The sequence below is a fragment of the Bos indicus genome, chromosome 17, assembly GCF_029378745.1.
Source record: "Bos indicus isolate NIAB-ARS_2022 breed Sahiwal x Tharparkar chromosome 17, NIAB-ARS_B.indTharparkar_mat_pri_1.0, whole genome shotgun sequence".
NCBI lineage: Eukaryota > Metazoa > Chordata > Mammalia > Artiodactyla > Bovidae > Bos > Bos indicus.
In genome coordinates this window covers 16,236,281-16,262,923 of record NC_091776.1, presented here as the reverse complement: position 1 = coordinate 16,262,923, position 26,643 = coordinate 16,236,281, and the positions used below count along the sequence as shown (strand labels likewise).

The following is a 26,643-nucleotide window of genomic DNA, read 5'->3' as shown; positions in this document are numbered from 1 at the left end:
CTCAGCCTCTGTAGTTCATAAAGCATTGGCTTGTAGGGATGGTTTTGAATCAGGTAGGATAACAACAGACCAGAAACTCTCCCAAACAATAGCAGATATTTATGATTTATTGAATACCTTCTCTGTGCTTGGGTGTCTATCAAGTGCTGTGAGAGATAAACACATGAACCAAACATGATGACTTTTAGGAACTTGTTATCTAGTGGAGCAATGAATATTTGTATATGAAGAGCCAAGTTACCCAGGACACACTGTCCATTCTCTGAACAATCCATATTTTCTTTCATTGCTAAATGCACAGACATGCACATCCCTCATTGAGAATACTTCAACCAACATCTCTTCCTCACCTCTTTGTCCTGACTCACTTACCTGGTCCAGGTGTCTCATTTTGATATTGTTTTCTCTGGGACTATTTCCCCTAAGACTCCAAGATTGGGTTAGGTATCTCCCATTCTTAATTTCATGTAATAAATATTTCAGAACAGTTGGCCTGCTCTATTTGTTGGGTGCCATAACCTCAGGATCAACCAACTGCAGATCGAAAATACTAAAAAAAAAAATCTAGAAGGTTCCATAAAGCAACTTGAATTTTTGGCTCATTGGCAACTATTTACATAACATTCATATTTAGTTAGGTATTACAAGTAATTTATAGATGGTTCAAAGGAGAAGGAAATGGCAACCCACTCTGGTGTCCTGGCCTGGAGAATCCCATGGACAGAGGAGCCTGGTGGTCTGCAGTCCATGGGCTTGCCAAGAGTCAGGCACACCTGAGCAACTAACACACTTCAAAGTATACAAGAAGATGTGTATAGGTTATAGGCCAATATGCCATCACTTTATATAAGACTAGTATCCATGGGGTTCCTTGGACTAGTCCCTGGTGTATACAGAAACAGGGCTGTGGTTAGCGTTTATTGTCAGCCACATGCGAAGCACTTCACTTGTGTAACCCTCCCAAGCTCCTTAAGGTGTTTACATCTTCACCACTTTTCCAGTGATGCAACTGAAGCCGCAAGAATTTAGGTGACTGGGCCAGGCTCCACAGTGAGATGGAATTAGACTTTTAACCCAGATCTCTCTCCAGAGCATGCACTGTTCACCTAGTTGGTGCTGCCTCAGTGTAAAAACTAATATGAGATATAAAGATTAAATGGGAGGAGATAAAATTATCATTGTTTATAAATGAAAGTTCTGAATATTAAGAAACTACTACAAGTAGTTGGCAAGTTCAGTAAGATTGCCAGGCAGAAGAACAATGGAAAATCAATAGCATTTTTCAACACTAAATAGAATGTTAGCTAACATAACAAACAATAATCACAGAGCAGACTGACTGAAAACCACAGGCACAGGAAACTAATCAATCTGATCACATGGACCACAGCCTGTCTAACTCAGTGAAACCATGAGCCATGATGTGTAGGGCCACCCAAGATGGACTGGTCATTGTGGAGAGTTCTGACAAAACGTGGTCCACTGGAAAAGGGAATGGCAAACCACCTCAGTATTCTTGCCTTGAGAACCCCATGAACCATATGAAAAGGCAAAAAAGATAGGACATTGAAAGATGAACTCGCCAGGTCTGTAGGTGCCCAATATGCTACTGCAGATCAGTGGAGAAATAACTCCAGAAAGAATAAAGAGATGGATCCAAAGCAAAAACAACACTCAGTTGTGGATGTGACTGGTGATGGAAGTAAAGTCCAATGCTGTAAAGAACAACATTGCATAGGAACCTGGAATGTTAGGTTCATGAAGCAAGGCACATTGGAAGTGGTCAAACAGGAGATGGCAAGAGTGAACATCAACATTTTAGGAAATCAGCGAACTAAAATGGACTGGAATGGGTGAATTTAACTCAGATGACCATTATATCTACTACTGTGGGCAAGAATCCCTTAGAAGAAATGGAGTAGCCATCATAGTCAACAAAAGTCTGAAATGCAGTACTTGATGCAATCTCAAAAATGACAGATTGATCTCTGTTCATTTTCAAGGCAAACCATTCAATATCACAGTAATCCAAGTCTATGCCCCAACCAGTAATGCTGAAGAAGCTGAAGTTGAATGGCTCTATGAAGACCTACAAGATATTCTAGAACTAACACCAAAAAAAGGTGTCCTTTTCATTTTAGGGGACTGGAATGCAAAAGGAGGAAATCAAGAAATACCTGGCATAACAGGCAAATTTGGCCTTGGAGTACAGAATGAAGCAGGACAAAGGCTAATAGAGTTTTGCCAAGAGAATGCACTAGTCATAGCAAACACACTCTTCCAACAAAACAAGAGAAGACTCAACACATGGGCATCACCAGATGGTCAATACCAAAATTGGATTGATTATATTCTTTGCAGCCAAAGATGGAGAAGCTCTATACAGTCAGCAAAAACAAGACTGGGAGCTGACTGTGGCTCAGATCATGAACTCCTTATTGCTAAATTCAGACTTAAATTGAAGAAAGTAGGTAAAACCACTTGACCATACAGATATGACCTAAATAAGTCCCTTACGATTATAAGTGGAAGTGAGAAATAGATTCAAGGGATTAGATATGAGAGACGGAGTGCCTGAACAACTATGGGGGGAGGTTCATGACATTGTACAGGAGGCAGGGATCAAGACCATCCCCAAGAAAAAGAAATGCAAAAAGGCGAAATGGTTGTCTGAGGAGGCTTTACAAATAGCTATGAAAAGAAGAGAAGCAAAAGGCAAAGGAGAAAAGGAAAGATATACCCATTTGAATGCAGAGTTCAGTTCCAAAGAATAGCAAGGAGAAATAAGAAAGCCTTCCTCAGTGATCAATTCAATGCAAAGAAATAGAGGAAAACAATGGAATGGGAAAGTCTAGAGATCTCTTCAAGAAAATTAGAGATACCAAGGGAACATTTCATGCAAAGGTGGCCACCATAAAGGATAGAAATGGTAGGGACCTAACAGAAGCAGAAGATACTAAGATGAGGTGGCAAGAATACACAGAACTGTACAAAAAAGATCTTCATGACCCAGATAATCACGACGGTGTGATCACGAACCTAGAACCAGACATCCTGGAATGTGAAGTCAAGTGGGCCTTAGAAAGCATCTCTACGAACAAAGCTAGTGGAGGTGATGGAATTCCAGTTGAGCTATTCCAAATCCTGAAAGATGATGCTGTGAAAGTGCTGCACTTAATATGCCAGCAAATTTGGAAAACTCAGCAGTGGCCACAGGACTGGAAAAGGTCAGTTTTCATTCCAATCCCAAAGAAAGGCAATGCCAAAGAATGCTCAAACTACCACACAATTGCACTCGTCTCACACCCTAGCAAAGTAATGCTCAAAATTCTCCAAGCCAGACTTCAACAGTATGTAAACTGTGAACTTCCAGATGTTCAAGCTGTATTTAGAAAAAGCAGAGGAACCAGAGATGAAATTGCCAACATCTGTTGGATCATGGAAAAAGCAAGAGAGTTCTAGAAAAACATCTACTTCTGCTTTATTGACTATCCAAAAGCCTTTGACTGTGTGGATCACAACAAACTGTGAAAAATTCTGAAGGAGATAGAAATACCTGCCCACCTTACCTGCCTCCTGAGAAATCTGTATGCAGGTCAGGAAGCACCAGTTAGAATTGGACATGGAACAACAGATTGGTTCCAAATCTTGAAAGAGTATGTTAAGGCTATATATTGTCACCCTGCTTATTTAACTTATCTCCAGAGTACATCATGAGAAATGCTGGGCTGGATGAAGCACAAGCTGGAATCAAGATTGCCGGGAGAAATATCAATAACCTCAGATATGCAGATGACACCACTCTTATGGCAGAAAGTGAAGAATTAAAAGAGTCTCAAAAGTGAAAGAGGAGAGTGAAAAAGCTGGCTTAAGGCTCAACATTCAGAAAACTAAGGTCATGTCATCTGGTCCCATCCCTTCCTGGCAGCTAGATGGGGAAACAGTGGAAACAATGACAGACTTATTTTGGGCTCCAGAATCACCACAGAAGGTGACTGCAGCCATGAAATTAAAAGACTCTTGCTCCTCGGAAGAAAAACTGACCAAGCTAGCCAGCATATTAAAAAGCAGAGACATTACTTTGCCCACAAAGGTCCATCTAGTCAAAGCTATTGTTTTTCCAGTGGTCATATATGTATATGAGAGTTGGACTATAAAGAAAGCTGAGTGCTGAAGCATTGACGCTTTTGAACTGTGATGTTGAACTCTTGCAAGGAGATCCAACCAGTCCATCCTAAAGGTAATCGGTCCTGAATATTCATTGGAAGGACTGATGCTGAAGCTGAAACTCTAATACTTTGGCCACCTGATGCAAAGAACTGACTCATTGGTAAAGACCCTGATACGGGGAAACATTGAAGGCGGGAGGAGAAGGGGGACAGGATGAGATGGTTGGATGGCATCACTGACTCAATGGACTAGAGTTTGAGTAAACTCCGGGAGTTGGTGACAGACAGGGAGGCCTGGTGTGCTACCGTCCACGGGGTCACAAAGAGTTGGACATGATTGAGTGACTGAACTGAACTGAACTGAAATAAGCTATACAGTAGGTTCTCATTAGTTATCTATTTTATCTTAAATAGAGCTTGATAATATTCGATGGGGTCATCCAAATAAATACATGAATGGATTAATGATATCCACTAAAAAATCTCTAGTAAACATCACACATATAGAACTTTAAAAAGCATTTTCTTTACTTTTTAGAGATTTCAACGCAACTATTTTAATCAGCAACTGAAGACCAAAATAATAGTAACAACGCATTTTCATGGAGTACTCACTATGTGCTAAGTAGTATTTTAAGTGCTTTCTATGTTTTGCTTATTTAAATATTAATAGACTCTTAAGGGGCTTCCCAGGTGGTGCTTGTGGTAAAGAACCCACCTGCCAATGCAGGAGACATAAAAGATACAGGCTTGATCCCTGGGTCGGGATGATCCCCTGGAGAAGGACATGGCAACCAACTTGAGTCTTCTCTCCTGGGGAGTCCCAAGGACAGAGGAGCCTGGAGGGCTATACCGTCTGAGTCGGACACAGCTGAGACACTTTGGATGCACACACACACAGACTCTTCTTTACTTATCTTTGTTTCCTCTATCTTCTTGCTTCCTCCCAAAATTATTTCACAAACGATAAATGAAGGGTGAATTTTTCAGAGGTCTCATATGCCTGTGGATATAGTCATTTTGTCTGCACATTTAAATAATGGTTTCCCTGGATATTTGATTTTAGGTGCAAGGCTATTTTTCTTCAACAATGTGGGGACTCTATTATCTTCTTGCATCTGGTGTTTCTTTCAAGAAGCCTGATGTCTGTCTGACTTTTGTCTGCTTTCGCTGTAATGAATATTTCCAAGGTTTCTCCTTGGCCTGAATATTCTTGAATGCACTAAAATATTCCTGACTCCGAGTTTTTAATTTAACTTCTTTGCTACTCTATTATCGTCTTTATTTTGAGGTCTTATATTTGCAATTTTAGCAACATCTTGATTATTGTATTCTCATTTCTGTCCTTTTTTTTGGTTTGCAGACCACAAGTGGACAGAAGTTGAAATTTCTGCTTTCATCTTCCATGTCATTTGACTCTTCCTTCCTTTTCCTTATGTAATTGTTAGCCCCAAATGCCTCTGAGGACAATGCCTGATGTAACTGTGTAGCTCATTCTTCCACTCTACCGTGGTTTTCATCCTGCATTCAAGCTATTTGGCTAATTCCTTACTTTATCACTTATTTTAAAAATATTTATTATACCCATTTATTTCTTCACAATTTCTTCCTCTTGACTCATGTTTCCAAAATCCTTCTTACTGCTCCAGTATTTATTATTTTAAAAAATTGTTGCAGTATAGTTGATTTATAATGTTGTGTTAGTTTCAGCTGTACAGCCAAATGAATCAGTTATACATATATACATATATTCAGTCTTTTTATATTATTTTCCCATTTGGGTCATTATAGAGTATTACCTAGAGTTCCTTGTACAAAACAGTAGGTTCTAATAGTTATTTATTTTATATATAGTAGTGTGTACAAAGCAACTATACCCCAATTAAAAAAAAAAGATGCATTCTGGGGGCAGGTGAGGGATAAATTGGGAGACTGAGATTGACAGGTACACGCTGCATGGTGCTTATTATTTTTTAAAATTCTTGTTTAAATTCTTAGTTCTTCCATTAGGCTTTCCCCATCTGGCATACATTTTTCTTTTCTTTTTTTTTTTTTGGCATACATTTTTCCAGTTTTTGTCACTCTTTTATGGAATTCCTACTAATATTGTTCCATGCAAGATTATATTTCTTAAATTGGTATCTTTGTTAGCTTAGTATTATCAGCTGAAAGACAAAGCCCTTGGCTCTTGATATGGTTCTCCAAATGCGTTGGGTGGGGCACCCTTCAGGTTGAAGATACTCTGTTGCCGTTGTTGCTCAGTTGCTAAGTTATGTCCAACTCTTTGCGACACCCTGGACTGCAGCATGCCAGGCTTCCCTGTCCTTCACTGTCTCCTGGAGTTTACTCAGTTTCATGCCCATTGAATCAGTGATGCTATCTAACCATCTCATCCTCTGCTGCCCCTTTCTCCTTTTGCCTTCAATCTTTCCTAGCATCAGGGTCTTTTCCAATGAGTCGTCTCTTTGCATCAGGTGGCAAAGGTATTGGAGCTTCAGCTTCAGTATCAGTCCTTCCAATGAATATTCAGGGTTGATTTCCTTTTGGATGAACTGGTTGGATCTCCTTGCTGCCCAAGGAACTCTCAAGAGTTATCTCCAGCACCACAGTTCAGAAGCATCAATTCTTCTGAAGACTTTTTACTGGATTTAACAATTCCATGGCTCTGTGCTCTTCCGATGCCTTGTTTCCCAAGTATCTTTCGCAGTCTTTTGCTGTTGGTGCCCTGCTCTCTGGCAGTTATGATGGAAAGATCCGTGTTCTAATGATAAGAGCAACGTTCATAATGTTCTAATGATGAAAAGAATAGAAGGATGCTAATCTGCATGGAGTCCAGTAAGAGAAAAGATAGTGACCATCACCATTGTTTACATAAGTCCAAAGAGACAGGTTTTATTTCTGCAAAGATGGATGTTTGTGATCCAAGCACATGGTTGTGATACTTTTAATGCTGTTTGCTTAGAAGGCTATGTCCTATAGCTGAATGAAGATAATTTTCCATCCCGTAGCTATATTCTATAAAACTATATTCTATAAAACTTTTTAGTTTCCTTTGCTCACTGAAGTTAATAGTGCAGCCTCTGTTATTTAGGGATAGCTGTGGTGCAAGAAGCAGCCTCCTACATTTACCTTTTTATAATCCTCTGTGATAACAAACAAAAAAGCTCTAAAAAAAAAAATCTAACATTTTAAACTACAAAAATGCAGCCATCTTGGGCATCTTGTACAAGTACACCCAGTAGAAAGGGTCAAACTCTTAAAGACTCTAACAAATATGTAACCCCATAGAAGGACTTGAGTATTTCAGTCCCATGGAGGCACACTGAATATTTGATGATGTCTATAGCTCCAGGAGTTGATGATGGACAGGGAAGCCTGGCATGCTGCAGTCCATGGGGTCACAAAGAGTTGGACACAACTGAACTGATAGCCTATTTTCTTGGAAGAAAAGCTGAGGAGCTTGGAAGAAGTAAAAAGCAGAGAAAAATGGAAAGCAAAGTTTAGAAAGAATAAAGGAATAGCAGTCTATTCATAGTAGTAGTTTTAGTAGCTATTAAATAAGAATATTTAATGATCTCATGTCTGTGTCTCTAATAAAATCATCTGTAACATTTTCTAGAGTTCATATATAAGTATTAATAATACTTATTAATAAATAATAGTTATTTATTGTACTTAATAAATACAATATTTATTTTTCTCTTTCTGACTTACTTCACTCTGTATGATAGTCTCTAGGTCCGTCCACATCCCTGCAAATGATCCAGTTTTGTTCTTTTTCATGGCCGAGTAATATTCCATTGTATATATGTATCAAGGGGAAAAGGGGAGGGTAGGATGAATTGGGAGGTTGAGAATGTATATACACTACTTATACCATGTATAAGATAGATAACTAATAAGAACCTACTGTATAGCTCAGGAGACTCTACTCAATCCTTTGTGGTGACCTACATGGGCAGGAAATCCAAAAAAGAGAATATACATGTATATGTATGGCTGATTCGCTCTGTTTACAGTAGAAACTAATACAGCATTGTAAAGGAACTGTACTCCAATAAAAATTCATTCAAAAAAAGAACATTTAATGAGGCCAATGAAAGAAGAGGTAGAGAGTTAAAACTGCTTTAAGTCTCCTAACTGAGGGGCAGCCATTCTGTTGGCTGTTCCCAGATAAGGACACACAGCTCTAGTGGAGAAGAAGGAACCCACCAGTGCTGAAAAGGTCGGGAAGTTCCACCATCGAGTCCAGGGAAGAGAAGGCCAGCAGCCCCACGGACCACATGGAACTTAGGAATGTAAGCATGCTGCCAGTTAAATAAACTTAACTGATAGAAACATCCAGCCACCTAGTTTTGTAAGCACTACTGACTTGAGAAGTTGAATCTACTTGTCAGGAAGGAACCTACAAGCAATACCTTAGAAATAAGACCTTTGGGATCACTACACCAAATCTGTGGCCATGATGTTGATTCAGAGATTCAATGCTTAGGATAAATCATTTGACCCATTTCATAAAAAGCCCAGTATTTGGAATGGGAAATATAAGAGGCCTAATCAGCAAGACATATAAAACCATAGGAGAATGGTAACCAGCTCTTGTGAACTGGAAACGGTTGCCGAGGAATTATTGGGCTAAAGTACATATGTGGTTAATAAAAGATCAAGTTTGACTTAGATTTTTATTTTCTTAATTTTAAGTGTTGTTTATGAGGATTGCGGTGATTCTCCTTTCTGCTTCTGTTAGGGATTGGTGAGAAGCAAGAGAAATGTTTGAATCCAGTTATTTGCCAGCGGGAGACGTGCTGTATAATTAAGCTGTCGTTTTCACTGATAGGTTATTATCAGCAGGTAATAAGAAATGCGCATCAGTATAAATTGTCACACGGCATTTCATGCCACAACAGATGAGGTATGTCTTCCACGGCAGCACCAAGCAATCATGTAGAGATTGGTGCCATTATGGCAGTTATAAATCACAACATACACTTTAATAGTTAAACAATTATCTGTAGTGGCAGTACTGGAAAATTGTTTAGTAATGATTGGCTGACTTTTATGATGAAGAATAATTTTGATATGGATCTTTTTCTATAAATACCTGAAGAAGGAAAAAGAACACTCATTTGAAACACGTACTTGAGAGCTTTTTGGTTTGGAGCTCATTTATCTTTAACTGCAAATATTTGAAGGATCAGAAAGTCGCCAAAATAGCTTTCCATATATAACTTTAGAGAGTTTAAAATTATTATGTATTTCATATTTTTATTCTAGGTAGATAGATACTGCATAATAGGACTAAGGATGCCCAAAATCAAGTCTATCTGATTTTCTCTTTGGAAAGCCATGAGTTAACAAGGGAATGTCTGGGCTTAAGGGATAAGAGGAAAATACTGCTTTGTTCTTGAAGGGCTAACGCTAAAGTCTTCTCTCCCATCTTTCTGTTTCCTTTTTCTTGATATTATTCCTTTGTTATTTTTCTTACTTATCTCTCTTCCCTCATCACAACTCTTATGTTCTTCAAAACTGAGCTCAGGGCTACCCACTATAAAAACTTCATTTGGCCTGACCCAGCTTTCTTTTGTCCTTTAATTCTATTGTCTTAGACTTTGCTCTCCTCATGGAAAAGTTTAATAGACTTCTTTGTGAGAATTTTTTTTTTCAAGAAGTATTATTATTTTTTAAATAAATTTATTCATTTTGATTGGAGGCTAATTACAATATTGTAGTGGCTTTGCCATACATTGACATGAATCAGCCACAGATCTACATGTGTTCCCCATCCTGAACCCCCCTCCTAGCTCCCTCCCTATCCCATCGCTCTGGGTCATCCCAGTGCACCAGCCCCGAGCACCCTGTCTCATGCATCGAACTTGGACTGGCGATCCGTTTCTTTGTGAGAAATTTAAAATCATATCAAGGGGTTTATGTGTTTCTAACTAGACCATTGCAGGCCAAAGTATCAAAATGTTTGTTCCCAGAATTTGGCCCCATGAAGAGCTTGCACCAGAATGTAAATGCACCACACCACTAACACGTATTTAGTTCAACTGAATTTTTTTTTTTTTAGCAAGACTTTTTTGAAGAAAGATTTAGTGCATGCTTCAGTTCAGTTCAGTTCAGTAGCTCAGTCGTGTCTGACTCTTTGTGACCCTATGAATCACAGCACTCCAGGCCTCCCTGTCCATCACCGACTCCCGGAGTTCACATAGACTCAGGTCCATCGAGTCGGTGATGCCATCCAGCCATCTCATCCTCTGTCGTCCCCTTCTTCTCCTGCCCCCAATCCCTCCCAGCATCAGAGTCTTTTCCAATGAGTCAACTCTTCGCATGAGGTGGCCAAAGTATTGGAGTTTCAGCTTTAGCATCAGTCCTTCCAATGAACACTCAGGACTGATCTCCTTTAGGATGGACTGGTTGGATCTCCTTGCAGTCCAAGGGACTCTCAAGCGTCTTCTCCAACACCACAATTCAAAAGCATCAAGTCTTCGGTGCTCAGCTTTCTTCACAGTCCAACTCTCACATCCATACATGACCACTGGAAAACCATAGCCTTGATTAGATGGACTTTTGTTGGCAAAGTAATATCTCTGTTTTTCAATATACTATCTAGGTTGGTCATAACTTTTCTTCCAAGGAGTAAGCATCTTTTAATTTTATGACTGCAATCACCATCTGCAGTGAATTTGGAGCCTCTCAAAAATAAAGTCTGACACTGTTTCCACTGTTTGCCCATCTATTTCCCATGAAGTGATGGGACCAGATGCCATGATCTTTGTTTTCTGAATGTTGAGCTTTAAGCCAACTTTTTCACTCTCTTCTTTCACTTTCATCAAGAGGCTTTTTAGTTCCTCTTCACTTTCTCCCATAGGGTGGTATCATCTGCATATCTGAGGTTATTGATATTTCTCCCGGCAATCTTGATTCCATCTTGTGCTTCTTCCAGCCCAGCGTTTCTCATGATGTACTCTGCATAGAAGTTAAATAAGCAGGGTGACAATATACAGCCTTGACGTACTCCTTTTCCTATTTGGAACCAGTCTGTTGTTCCATGTCCAGTTCTAACTGTTGCTTCCTCACCTGCATATAGGTTTCTCAAGAGGCAGGTCAGGTGGTCTGGTAAAACTGGTATTTGAATAGCACTGAGCTAGACTGTGAGAATGTTAAAGGCTACTCTGTGGGAGGGGTGGAAGAGCCTGTTTGGGAGGGACAAGATGACTGGCTCATGGTGAGGTGTAATATTCACAGTAGTGCTAGTCACTGAGAGGTAACACTTTACGTGTTCACTGTGTCCTGTGAAATCTGCATGAAAGAGCTCGTTTGAGCCTCACAATGACCCAATGACATAAGTTTTCTCATTTTCCCTATTCTCCAGATGAGGAAACTGAGGCTTTGAGAGATCAACTTTCCCTAAACTGTACTTCTAGTAAGTGCCTAAGTTGGAATTCAATCCATTAATGTCCAAAATCAATTTCTGTACTATACCTCAAACAGTGCTATCCAGAAGTTTCTGCAGTGATGAAAATGTTCTCTGTCTGCTGTGTCCAGTATGGTACCCACTAACCATGTGTGACTTTTTGAGCACTTGAAATGTGGCTGGCTCAACTATGGACGTGAATTTCTAGTTGCATTTCATTTTAATTAATTTACATTTATATGTAAATAGCCACATGTGGCTAGTGGTCATTGTATTGGACAGCGCTGCTTCAGATACTTTTAAGTGTTGCTGACTGTAGGCTTATAAGGGGAAAACCAAACCAGGAAAATACATTAAGAGAATGTGCTGGTCTTTCTCCATTTTTAGAATTTCCCTAGATCTCAAATTAAAAAAAAAATTTTTTTCAGGAAGGAAGGACTGCTTTAAATCTATTGCTATATAGATGCAGTAGGATTCAATTAAAAAACAAACAAATGATCTACCATCTCCTCTGGTCCAGGCACTCCATTGGGCTTTGGAAATTATGAATAAATAAATTAAATATGATTCATGTCTTCAAGGAGCTCCCAGTATAAGTAACTTTGTAGAGGATGTTATACATTTTCCAGAGTTTCTTCATATATGATTAGACAAAGTATTTAAATATCTGCTATCTAATATTTTGCAGTGTTTTGCTTTTAATTTGTAATAGTTTAATTGTTTGAAGAGGTCATCTATTTCCATGGTTTAAAATGAAAAGGTCAAAGTGCTTTTAATTTTCTTCTACAGAAACAGCTAGTGCTGTCATTTTCCAGAGTTTCTTCATATATGATTAGACAAAGTATTTAAATATCTGCTATCTAATATTTTGCAGTGTTTTGCTTTTAATTTGTAATAGTTTAATTGTTTGAAGAGGTCATCTATTTCCATGGTTTAAAATGAAAAGGTCAAAGTGCTTTTAATTTTCTTCTACAGAAACAACTAGTGCTATCATTTTCTAATGTATGCCTTTCCAAATATTTAATGCATGCAGAAGAAAATGTACACATATATTTAATCCTTCCCTTTTTTAAGAACAAGTACACACAGTCAGCTAACCTTGCTGTTTGGACTAAAAATATGTACTTCAGATACTTTTTCATTCTAGAACTTAAAGAATTTCTTATTTCTTTCTATAGATTCGTAATATTTCATCAAATATCATAATTTATATAAACATTCCTCTATTGTTTTCTTTATTGTTCCCCCATTGTTATTTCCCTTCTTTTGCCATTACAGGAGGGATTGACATGAGGAACTTTACCAATTATATTCTCATGTGAGCTAGAGTGAACTGCGTTCATGTTTCCCAGAGCATATTCCATAGAGTATGGATCTCAGAAGATGTTCGATGTAAGAAGAGCGTTCTGTGGTTAAATAACTTCTGGATATTCATTGAAGATTCACAGTGCACATTGTCAAATTAAAGGAGATTCTCCTCAATCTAAGCAGGGTTGATCCAAGTGTTTCTCAACCATACATTTTCTCAGCTAAGAGAGTATAATGTTTTTGTAGATTGGCTTCCCTGGGAAGCAGACTCTGAGACAGGAATGTACATGCAGGAGTCTCATGGGGTGTGTCTTCAGGAACACCCGATGGAAATGAGGGGGATGGAAGTAAGTGGGTAGAAGGACAAGTTGAACTGGGGTGCAGTTGGAGCAAAGACAGCCAGTCAATCCCATAAGGAGTTCTCTGAAGCTTGACGACCCTTTAGGAGTGCTCCAACTCCAGGGAAGGAGGCCAGGTCCCCAGAGAGGGGTCCATGGAGGGCATCTCTGCAGAGACTCAGTTCTGAGTTCTCAGCTAGTGTGACGACTGTCTCCATGTTCACGACAGTTCTGCCGAGCTTCTTTACATCTTTTATGGAAGGGCATAACAATCCTTAGATGGCTTTGCTGGTCAGAGGAAGACATTTCCTTTGGGAACCATTTATCCTCTTTGAAACACGGATGCCTGGATGGAAGTTGTTTGGAGTATCAAACACTCTTTGATTCTATTCCATTTCAGTGTGTACAAATTGAAGTCCAAAGTAAGAGACAAAAATGTTTCCCAAACATGCATTTGGCCACAGAGAGGCCAGTGATCTGGATCAGTCAGCCTTAACTGCAGTGTGGAGATGGAGGACATGCACTGTTAGGGCATTTTCAAGAGTGTGTTGCATTAGTTGAGGCAGGTTATTGGGGCAAATGGCAGCAGAACTGAGTTGAATTTGGTTTTTAAATATTTTGATTACCTCTTCTTAGGTATTTCCTGAAGAAGCTTGCCTCCTATTTTCTAGAAACATTATCCCTTGTTGCTAATAATTGGAACATTAGCCAACAGAGGACATGAAAGGCAGGGATCTATCTAGCTTTAAATCAGAGATGTAGGTGCTTTTATTCATCCTCTATTTTGAAGCTTAAAAGGGTGAACGTGCATGCGTGTGAAGTTGCTTCAGTTGTATCCAACTCTTTGCAACCCTGTGAACTGTAGCCTGCCAGGCTCCTCTGTCCATGGGATTCTCCAGGCAACAATACTAGAGTGGATTGCCATTTACTTCTTTAGGGGAGTCTTCCCAACCCAGGGACCGAACCCACATCTCTTATGTCTCCTGCATTAGTAGGTGGGTCCTTTATCACTAGAGTTACCTGGGAAGCCCAGGAGGTAGCCAAAAGTCATAGCAGCTCTCAGGGTCCTTCCTTTTGAGGATCAGATGGGTCTGCGTGCTCATCCTGTGCCTTTCAGCATATTTGCTGATTTCATTCTCACACATTCTGTGGAATTCTCAGTTGTGGTGCCTATCCAGGAAGCTTATTTCTTGGTTGCAGAGGGAAAATGCCCAAGGAAGTGATCTCTCTTAGGTGTTCCTGATCAAGTTGATGCATGTTTATAGAGTGGATGGGAAAATATCCAAGAAAAATCTCAAAGAATAAATTCTGAGATAATAGAGTTCAGTTCAGTTCAGTTTAGTCACTCAGTCGTTTCCGACTCTCTGCGACCCCATGGACTGCAGCACACCAGGCCTCCCTGCCCATCGCCAACTCCTGGAGTCTACCCAAACTCATGTCCACTGAATTGGTGATGCCATCCCCTCTCATCCTCTGTCATCCCCTTCTCTGCCTGCCGTCAATCTTTCCCAGCATCAGGGTCTTTTCAAATGAGTCAGTTCTTTGCATCAGGTGGACAAAGTATTGGAGTTTCAGCTTCAGCATCAGTCCTTCTAATAAATACCCAGGACTGATCTCCTTTAGGATGGACTGGTTGGATCTCCTTGCAGTCCAAGGGACTCTCAAGAGTCTTCTCCAGCACCACAGTTCAAAAGCATCAACTCAGCCTTTTTTATAGTCCAACTCTCACATCCATACATGACCACTGGCAAAACCATAGCCTTGACTAGATGGACCTCTGTTGGCAAAGTAATGTCTCTGCTTTTGAATATGCTATCTAGGTTGGTCATAACTTTCCTTCCAAGTAGTAAGTGTCCTTTAATTTCATGGCTGCAATCACCATCTGCAGTGATTTTGGAGCCCCCCAAAATAAAGTCAGCCACTGTTTCCACTGTTTCCCCATCTATTTGCCATCAAGTGATGGGACCAGATGCCATGACCTTAGTTTTCTGAATGTTGAGCTTTAAGCCACCTTTTTCACTCTCCTCTTTTACTTTCATCAAGAGGCTCTTTAGTTCTTCTTCATTTTCTGCCATAAGGGTGGTGTCATCTGCATATCTGAGGTTATTGATATTTCTCCTGGCAATTTTGATTCCAGCTTGTGCTTCATCCATCTCATGATGTAGTCTGCATAGAAGTTAAATAAGCAGGGTGACAATATACAGCCTTGACGTACTCCTTTTCCTATTTGGAACCAGTCTGTTGTTCCATGTCCAGTTCTAACTGTTGCTTCCTGACCTGCATACAGATAATACAAGTAGGAAGAAAAACCAGAACTAAGGAGTTGGCTGTTGTATGAACATGATGTAGAGGAGAAAGCAAAAAAAAAAAAAAAGAGAGAGAGAGAGACAGAGAAAGAGAGAGAAAGGTTTGTTAATGGCTGTGTCTTAAGATCAACTTTCGAGTTGAATAAACATTTTTCTCAAAAATCTTTTTTTCTTTCAACAAAAAGCTTCATAAGAATTCTTGTTATTCTTATTGTTATATAATAGTAATGGATTAGGTGAAAGATTGTTAAAAAGGGAATTTGAAAGGGAATAAACTTGAAAAGTGAATTCTAGAAAGTGGGAGAAATGATAGAATAGGAATTTGCCTTAAAGTGATCCAAAATGAGTTACTCTTTGTTGAACAGTCATTGCCTCTTCCTTTTTCCTTCATAACACGTGGTATCAAAGACCTAGGTATGCTGACTCTTCCGTGTTTCAGGTACAGCTTCTCTCATAATCCATTTGTAAGTATCCATTCACAAAATTGTCAGATCAGGTGGCATCTTGATCACTTCCAATTATTGAATTGTCTAATCCATTTAAAATTCCAGTCTCATCTCCAGATGATGTTCACTCAGCTCAAGTTAGGCCTCTGGAACCAGTTGAGGGAAGAGGGTGTGGTCAACATTTTCATGCCTTCTAACCTCCTTCTGGTTTTAACCACTGGAAGTTGAGGGCCAAAAGGGTGGTGAAGGACAGACATACCAGATGGCTCCTGACTTAACTAGGCTATACCCTGTTAGCTGTCGCTTCCCTTCCGAGCTAACAGGGACAGGTTATTGTTACGTTCTCTATGGAAGGTTCCAGAATTGGGCTTTTCCTGCCCTTTCAGATCCCTCCCCTGGGGGTACAGCACAAGATGAAGATGCCAGCTGATTGAGTTCCCTGGGGGAGGCCTCCCTTCCTGGCTTGCAGATGGCTGCCTTCTTGCTGTGTCCTCATGAGGTGTAGAGACAGAAGGAAACAAGTGCTCTAATACCACTTCTCATAACTCCATATTAATCCCATCATGAGGGTCCCACCCTTATAACCTCATTTAACCCTAGTCACCTTCCAAACCCCATCTTCAAATGCCGTTACAATGGGGGCTAGGGCCTCAACACAAGAATTTTGGTGAGACACAGCTCAGTTTATAACGCAGTGTCTCTTGTTGTGTATAGTCCCATAGAACTTCCTGTCATGTTGCTGACTGGTGATTCCAATCATTGCCTCTCACTTCCCATGCTAGTATTTTAGTCTTCTGTATATGGACCAGTCGTGGGATCTTGGAGCTGATGGTGTTGAAGTAGAAGTAGAGTAAGGGTTTGCCTGCCTCTGAATTCTCCCTGAAGTAGGTGTCTAGACATAGCTACAAAACTCTCTTTAGAATGTAGGGCAGCTTAATGCTTCTTTATCCCCAATATTTGGTTCTCATCACCAGTTCCAGGGCAAGAGTAAAAAAATCTTCCTTTTAAATAATGTCTGATTATTTCTTTTCCCAAATGAAGCAGCTATATTCAACATGGATGTGAGTTAAATTATGAGGAAGACTGAAGATTTCAGGGACAATTAATTTTAAAAACTTCCTATTGACTTCTGAAGCTTTCTCCATATGAGTCTTCCTGTCTTTTCCAGCATCATGAGATGCAGAAGTAATTATAAATTCAAGGAAGGGAAGATTATTCAGTACATAATTTTTAATCTCTTTATCCTGCCTTTGACTCCTACAGAATCCATTCCTACATATGGTCACATGGCTCTTCAAAATAATGTCTCATCATGTGCCATGTTGGTGATGTCACAGGAAGTCAAGAAGTCAATGTTAGCAGATAGCCAGCATATAGGAGGTCATGTAAGTAAGGTTTCAAGAATTACATCATGCAGTATAGACCCATTTATGTAATAATGTAATTAACAATAATGAAGATGTGGCAAACTAGCGGATATTATATATGTACCTGAGATTTTTAAGAAGTGAGCATCTTAGTAAAAACTAAAATGCCATTTGTCATAGAAGGTTGAAAGCATTTTCTGAGGACAGAGAACATTGCACATAACAGGTGGGCAAATTTTCTTCCGAAAAAAGCCAGACAGTAAATATTTTAGGCTTTTCAAGCCAAATTATGTCTCTTGCAACTACTCAACTCTTCCTCTATATACTGAAAGTATTGGGAAAGTATAGACATAGATGGGCATGGCTTTATCCTAACAAAACTTAACAAATGGCAAGTGAGATTTGGCCTGTGGGTCAGTTTGCCAACCCTTGGCATATTAGTTGAAGAAATTCTGCCTCTCACGTTTTGCTATTATTAAGTCAATTTTAAAGAAACTAGTGTTCTTAGAATTAGATAATAAAGGTAATACAGCGATCCAATCTCTGAATGATTTTACAAAGGTAAGGAGATCAGAGAATAATATAGATTAGAGTTCTAGAATGACTATTTGAAACTTTTGAAAAGTGAGAGCGATGTAAAATCAAGTAGTCTCAAGAACTAAACAAAATAAAGTCACAGAAATGGAAATCCAAGGAACTAGCTTCTTTTTGATAAAGTGAACACATGATTTAATTTTACTTTCAGTTATAACTCTGTTAGAAAAATTTCTGTATCATGTGTTTAGATCAGAATATGCAGTAGAGTAAATACAGGGGTTTATGAAAAGTGAAACCCTTTACAAGAATCCTAAGAGGGAAAAAAGTAATTCCTTTCTTATGCAATCATTTCTGGCATAATAAAATAATAAAGTAAATATAAATTGAAAGAAAAAGAATGAAGAAAATGTCATTTGTAATTACCTAAAAAGTAAGACATATCTTCTAACTTCATGTGTTTCTTTGAAACTGCTCTGTTTCCTAGAATCTTTATTAAGAATTCCCTAAACTTGAGAAACAACTTACTGATAATCTTAGAGATAAACACATTTTATGTGTTTATTTTATGTGTTGCTATCACTGAAGGCTCAAAGAAGACGTTGGAGAGTCCTTTGGATGTTGAGGAATAGAACTTGGGACATTGTTGTCACAGCAACATAGCTCTAAATTGTCACTGATTATGAAAATGAATAAACATGTTATTTTAAAAATTCTATTATGATCAATTCTGGGGCAAAAACCAGGGGAATTTCATTAAGTGAAATCATACTTGAAATATGCAAGAAATTAAGCAGGATATTCCCCTCAGTTGTTTTGAAGTCATAACAGAAGTACTTTCTGTTTATTGGAATTTTTTATTCCTAGTTTTTGAGCAGGTGGTTTCTTGAGTTTAGGGATTCTTAATAAAAATGCAGAGCAGCGTCCTTTGGGGTCCTTAAAAACAACCCTTTTGATGGTTTGTGGAGGCCTGCAATAGCTGTTCTTATCTGTGGAAGAGTGTCTCAAGATTTTTGTTTTGTTATCTTTCTGATTATCAAAGTAACATGTGCTCACTATCATAAGAGTGAAGAGTACAGAAAAGTATAAAGTGAGAGAAACATTGCCAGTAATGCAGTAACTAAGAGGCAGATTATTACATGATTCTTTCCAGGGCTATTTTTTTCTACATGGTTGATATAAAAAATATTGAAAATTTACCTTGTTTGTTTAACAGCAAACTGTGACATTTCCTTGTGATATTACATAAGTTGATATTATTTTTCATGTGTATATAATACTTCAATTTAAATATACCGTAACCTATTATAATGTCATTAACTTGTGGTTATTAAAAGAAAACTTCAGTAAGTATATTTTTTAATAAATCTGTGACCAGATTTTTGAAATTTTTATTAGGAAAATTCAAATGTTTAAAGTTATAAATGGTACTTCAGACATATTCCAAAAAATATGTACAGATTTATGTCTTCATCATCCCATTGTGAGTTTTGGTGACACTACATTCTCTTCAGTGCTGACATTTAACAATTTTAAAGCAATCTTTCCCGCTTCCATGATGAGCAGTGGATTGGACCAAATGTAATTCTCATCTTGGAAATCATGTATTAATAGAATGGGACTGGGGAAAGACTCACAAACTAAGTGTAAACAAAACACAGATAGTGAAAAAGCTGTAAAATCTAAAATGAAAAGCTGTAAAATCCAAACCTGTGGGCTGTAGACTAAAGCACCTGAGGCTGGTAGCATTTGCCAGGAAGTTTCCTTGAGGGACTGAGAGAAATGGAAGTACGGAGGGGGTCCTGTGATGACATTTGTCAGCAATCACCAATGGGAAAGAAAGAGCCCAGTTCTGTGTGGGTACTGAGCCTGAGCAAGGAGTCGTTGCCAGGGGAAACGGGGAAAGGTTCTTTGTCTCCGTGAGCGGACAGATCTCAGAAAGCACATTTTTCAAAAAGGAAGGAAATGCATTTGTACGAAGTGGCTGTGTCCTTCAGTGACAGGTGGGGTGGGTTACCAGCTCACATCCTGGATTTCCTGCATGGGGTTTCCTCCTGATGGAAATGTCGGCAAGTTAACAGGCTGTCTGGCTAATCTTTGCCCGTGGGTTGTAGGAGTTAGTAACACATTCTTGCAAATCTTGCCCCTTCCTCTGCCTGGGGGTGACTGCAAAGGTGCCCTTTGTGTAGCTCCGTGCACTTAAGAATGGCCAGCCTGCCTGGGCACTTCCTTCTAGGGGCTCGCCCCTGCCCTGCGGCTGCCCATTTTTACCTTCTCTTGCTTTCTTGGAAGTGCACCATTTACTAGAATCCTTTTTCTGTGCCTAATGATGACGTCATATCTTTTTTATTTGCTTGAATTCGTGAGTTCTTTAAGAAGTCTATTGTTTATTTTTCACACAGTTGAGAATTGAGGAAATAAACTAAGAGTTTATTATTGATTTCACAGCCAGAATTATATCCCATAATAAACACTGAATAATTTTAGTTCTTTAAATATAATGACTTGCTTTGTGGTCCAGCACATGGTCACCTTTGGCAAATATTCCAGAAGTAGAAGAGTGAATTTTTCCATTTTGAGGTATAATGCATCATACATGTCAGGTAGATCAAGCTTTTTTTTTTTTCAAGCCTACTCTATCCTTGAATTTTGTTTCTCTGTTGTTCTGTTAGCTTTTGAGAGAGATATTTTAAAGTCACCCAGATGATGGTGAATTTGCCTTTTTCTCTTTTCTCTAGTTCTACTTAGCTTTGCTTTATAAACTTTAAAGCTATAATTTTTAGGAGGCTGCATTTTTTATCATGATATCCCCCTGGTGGATGGACCTTTTACAGGGTATGAAATGCCCGCCTATCTTTCTAGTAAGTGACTAGCCTTCAAGTCTGCTTTATCCAACATTAGTAGAGCTGCCCCAGCTTGTTTTTTTCAGTCTTTGCATGATACATATTTTCCCCTCCATTTCACCCTGACATTGTCCTTATATTACAGGTGTGTGTCCTGTAACAAGAGGTAGCTGTTTTACATTTTTGTTTTTAACTTAATCTGGCAATCCTAGTCTTTTACATATTTAGTCCATTTTCATTTAATATAATTACTGATATAGTTGGATTCATATCTACCAGCCTACTATTTGTTTCCACTTGACTCATCTCTTTATGTAGTTTTATCCTTCCTTTCTTGACTTTATATAGATTAATGAATTTTTTGCTATCCTTATTTCCTCTACTAATTTATTAATTAATATTATTTCACTCTTTATTTTTCCCTTAAATATTAAATGTATCTTTAAAAATTGTACCTCAACATATTAATTGTTACCTAGATATTACAGTATGCATCATTTGTATATTACACCCTATCTAATGATTTTTTAAAAGAAGAGAGTACTTCAGTGTGATTTAAACCCTTCCAGAGGAATATAAACTCAGCTTGTTTTAGTGAAGGGAGATTATCATTGACACCTAAATATGCTCAAAATTTCACAAGAAGAAAACTATTTTCAATTTTATTTATGAATATCAATGAAAAACTTTTCAGAAAATTATTTGCAGCTCATTAAAGGAATTATGTATTCATGATGAAGTAAAGTTCATTCCAGGATGAAAGATTATGAAGTCGATTAAAATATTTCATCGTAATAGTTGATCTAAGGGAAAAATTATATGTTAATTTCAACTCATTTGATAAAATTTAGCAACCATTCTGGATGTTTTAAAAAAGAGAGCTATCTCAATAAAGAAAGAGTCAAACATTTTATTACCATGACAAAACAACAAACTGTATGTTCACACATATGTATACACAAACATAACGGCTAAATGCTAGAGGTACTTCTGTTATTTACGCTCAAAGAACAAACAAGATAATTGTGTTTACCTCTCTCCCTTGCTAGTGATGTTGTACCAGAGATATTAGTTAACAGAACCAAAAAAGGCAAAGGAATTTGAGGTATGAAATTTTAAAAAGTGTAAGTAAAGCTGTTATTTGTAAATGACTTAATACTTAAAAAGAAAAATGGAATCTAGCTGAACATTTTCTATTGCTCAATTCCAGCATCTAAAAGAGAGAGAGCAAAAAGGTAAATACTTAAAAAGAAAAATGGAATCTAGCTGAACATTTTCTATTGCTCAATTCCAGCATCTAAAAGAGAGAGAGAAAAAAGGTAACTCTGACTCATTAAAAGAAATCCTTTGGTTCGCCAAAATACAAGCCAAAACAAAAGAAAAACTCTGGAGAAATTCTAAAGGAGAATGGTAAGCAGGGAAAAAATACTTGCCTCTCAAATGACCAGGAGTTTTCTCTCTTAAATTAAATACAAAGCACAGAACAGCATGTTAGTCCCTAACTTGTGTCCAACTCTTTGTGATCCCATGGACTGTAGCCCGCAAGGCTCCTCTGTCCATGGGATTCTCCAGGCAAGAATACTGGAGTGGGTTGCCATGCCCTCCTCCAGGGGATCTTCCTGACCTAGGGATCAAACCCAGGTCTCCCACACTGCAGGCAGATTCTTTACCAACTGAGCCAAGTAAGCAAAGATAAATGAACATTAAAAAATACAAATAGTGGGCTTCCCTGGTGGCTCCATGGTAAAGAATCTGCCTGCCAGTACAAGAGACACAGGTTCGATTCCTGGTTCAAGAAGATCCCACATACCACAGGACAGCTAAGCCCATGTGCCACAAATACTGAGCCTGTGCTCTAAAACCTACGTGCCGCAGCTACTGAAGCCCGAACACTGTAGAGACTGTGCTCTGCAACAAGAGAAGCTGCTGCAATGAGAGCCCCATTAACCAACTAGAGTAGACCCCACTCTCTGCAACTAGAGAAAAGCCCGTTCAACAACAAAGACCCATTACAGTCAAATAAATAATACAAATAGTGTTTTGATTCATAAAAAATATGTTCAACCTCATGTGAAGTGCTGCTTGTTATTTAAGTTTATTTGAGGAATGTGGAAATATAAGTATATATTACTAAATTTGCTTGCATTTCATAAGGAAACTTTTAAGTATTTGCAAGAACTAAAAATGTTTGCCTAAATCAAGGCAGGAAGGTGGAGGGAAAACAGGTGACCAGGGACAGGAATCAAGGTACAGTTTCTAAAATGAATATCTTTTCTTTTTGTTTTGTTTTTCAACTATGTACATTACTTTTATAAAAAATATAACAAACTGTAATTTTTTAATTACATAAGTTTCAGCTGTACAACGTTATAATTTGACATATGCATACATAGTGATCATTTCCTAATGTCAATAAAATGTAACTTTTTTCCCAGATTTGAAAAGTAAGAAATGCATTTGAGTCTAATTTGCTTTCTTGATTACTGTAGATACTGGATTCCATAAAGTGTTCATTTGTTGTTTGTATTTTTACTGCAATGATCTTTGTTATTTATATTTAGAGATATTTTTGTTTTTCTTACCAAATTTTATAATCCTTTAAAAATATAAGGAACAAGTACATTTTAGTATTTTTTTTTCACTTTTCTTAACTGTTTACCCTTTCATTTGGTTTATTGCACATTAACTTATAGAAATATTATTTTTATTTTGTCAACTCTATCAATTTTATTTTGTTGAATTTTTTAAAAATTGCTTTAAATCCTATCCCCAAATTAGGCTTTTATATATTTGTTTCACACCTATTAGGTCTGGTTCCTCTTTATTACTTTTCTACTTCAAAATTATTCTCACTGCTTTCACTAGTAGGTTTTTCTGAGATGAGTGTAAAGATTGTAATGTCAATTTCATTTCCTACGAAATAATTTGGAAAAATATCTCTGTAACACATAGTGTTTCTATCCAGGAATAAAGTATACTTCTCAAATTATTTGTCTTTTTTGCTTTTTGGTTTAGCTTTATTGATTTTTATGTAGTTCTAATATAGTTTTTATCATATTTATCCTAATTGTACACTTCTGTCAATAATGTGAGTTATATAATTTCCTCTACATATTGCTAACATATAGAATGATGAATATGAAAATTATGGTTATTCAGTTTTTATTTATCATTTGTTTTGCTCCAAACCATCTTAAAGAACTTGCCGTTTCAGTCTGTGATACCTCAAGTACTGTATTTAGCTTTGTTGTATTAAATGCTTGTTGAATTTATAAAAGTGATGGTCTTATTTTTTTGAGTAGTTGTAACTAGAATTTCTTATTTTTTATACTTTATTAATCAGAAATTCCAAAAAAAGTTCCAAAGAATAGCCACCAGGGTATCTTATTCTTAGTCCTGAATACAGTGGGGACACAGTGATTTGTTAGTAGGTTAGAAGTTGGTATTAGTTTAAAGAAGACTTGATTAGGTTAAGAAGTAACTATTCTATTCCTTTTATTAAGAATTACTTTTTTTTAGGAGAATGGATGCTGAATTTTGTGAACTGCATTGTGGGACACTATTAGAATTTGAAGCCCAGCTCTAGCACTTAGGAGCACTGTATCAAACGCAGGCTAGCTAATGCTACTCACAGCTTTATCGTTTGTAAAATGGACACAGCCGTTGTTGTATGGTTTAATTCATACCCTATTTTCTCAGAACACCACTCTTACTAAGTCACTCACCTTCAAAAAAAAATGTATTTGCTTCTTCTAGTCAGCAAGATTAAGAAATAAGTTTGTCTTCTGCTTTTCAAGGCTCTGTTTATTCAGGAAGGAAGGGTGGAGTTGAGTTAGATACTAATTCTTGAGATGTTTAAGTTCTCATAAGGTGGAGCATGTTTATTTTTGTCTTGGTGTCCTAATGTGCATAATATTCAAGAAGTTGTCAAAATACTCTGACTAGTTAGTCATCTGCCCATATGTATGGAGGGCTAGTCACAATATATATAAGCATGAACCTCACTGCCAGTCTATTGCTATCTATTTTACTATTAGTAAGCTTACTTATTCATCTTCTGCATGTGTGCTTCAGTCCTGCCTGACTCTTTACTACCCTATGGACTGTAGCCCGCCAGGCTCTTCTATCCATGGGTTTCTTCAGACAAGAATACTGGAGTGGGTTGCAATCCCCTCCTCAGGGGATCTTCCTGACCCAGGGATGGAACTTGCGTCTCTTATGTCTCCTGCATTGGCAGTTGGGTTCTTTACCACTAACTATTGCCACCTGGGAAGCCCCATTTTATCTTTACCTTATCTTAATTCTAATTTTCTTATACAGGTGATTATTTTAATATTCTGTGGAAACCTCACCTGAAATCTTAACATTTTTTATGAGGCAGTGGAGATTTGTCTACTGTGAGTAGTAGTAAACTTATGTTACAGAACTATAATTTGTGCATTAAAATGTGCAGAAAGGAGGTATACCTTTTATTAATACATATTGTATAATTGTGGTTAAAACACTTTGTGGTTTTATTAAAACTTGTTAAATTATTGATTTTGTGATAGAGGTAATACTTAGTACTACATATGCCAGGAAATGTAGGCACATCCTTGTTAAGAAATATTTTCTTTGGAATGAAGGATCCTTTTTTTAAATTTAAACCATTTAAAAAATTTTGTTTGTTTGTTCATTTACTTTTGGCTACCCTGGGTCTCGGTTACTGCCCACAGGCTGTCTCTAGTTGCAGCGAGCAGGGGCTGCTCTCTAGTCGTGATGGCCTCTCTTGCTGCGGGGCACCAGCTCTAGAGTGCTGGCTCAGTACTTGTGGCTCAGGGGCTTAGTTGCTCCATAGCATGTGGGTTCCCGGTCCAGCAGTTGAACCCATGTCCCCTGCATTGACCAGTGGATTCTTTACCACTCGACACCAGGGAAGTCCAATGGAGGACCTTTTGCAAGATAGCTCCTGCAGATCCTCTGAGCCTCGGTCTACCTATTCAGGCAATGCTTTTAAACTGTCTCTGCTTTAATTGGCTTATCTTCCTTTATGTCACCTCACCACTGCCTCTCCCATACAAGTATGGCTGTCTCCTTAGCTATCCTCACCATTCTTTTGTGGGTTTTGGCAGAAACTTCTGGATCTCTTCCAGTGAGGAGGCTTGGGTGTGTTAAATTCAGTCCTCTCTGCCTAGTTAACCCCCACCTTTATTTTTCTATCACATTTGGCTGCCTGTTTAGTGGGGGTACCCTTTTTGTTGATATCCATCAGGAATTCCAAAGCATGAGCCAGGACTAAGCCTTGTCACCAAATGTACTGTCAACCCACTCCACCAAGGGTACTGATCCCTCAGTGGAGAGTTTATCTCGCATCTGTCGTCTCCTACCTGTTTTCGCTTTCTCTCCGTCCTGGCTGAAGCATTCACTTGGATCACATCTTTCTGATCTTGAGAATTTTCTACCCGTCTCTTTCTACTTCTACTGTAAAAGAAACTCTATTTATACCCACTTTCATTTTCAAGGAGCCTCAGGAGAGCCAAGTGGTAGGAATTTTCCAAACAGGAGGTGACATTAGTTTAATTCTGAGAGGAGCAGGTGTAAGGAAGCAAGCCAGCCTTCCTGCTTTCCTGCCCTGGTGCTGACACTTACTAGCTGTGTAACTTTGGACCAGGAATCCCTGTTCCTCAGATTTCTTAACTTTAGAATGATGATTGTAACAATCCTTTCCTTACAAAGTTGTTGTAACAAAAAAATTGGTTCATATTATGTAATTGTAATAGCTTAGAACAGTAACTAAGTAGTCAGTACTTGATATTTGTTAGTAATTATTCTTTTATTATGATTTTAAATAATAGTTTAAAAATTCTTCTTTTATATATTCGAAGATGGAGAGCATAAGTAGAATACAATAAAGTGAAGAGTCTAACTGAAGGTAG

At 38.1% G+C, this 26,643-nt stretch overlaps 1 protein-coding gene across 6 annotated transcripts in view; it reads left to right on the top strand.

Moving 5' to 3' along the window:
• Positions 1-26,643, top strand: part of IL15 (interleukin 15) — a 94,425-nt gene that overhangs the window by 13,186 nt on the left and 54,596 nt on the right. Inside the window, exon 1 of one of the 6 annotated variants that reach the window (XM_070769072.1) lies at positions 1-17,369. This exon is cut by the window's left edge and continues 12,521 nt beyond it. The exons of 3 other annotated variants lie outside the window; for them this stretch is intronic. The gene's annotated coding sequence lies outside the window, so the exon portion shown is untranslated. 2 more of the 6 variants (XM_070769069.1, XM_070769070.1) reach the window with 2 other exon arrangements.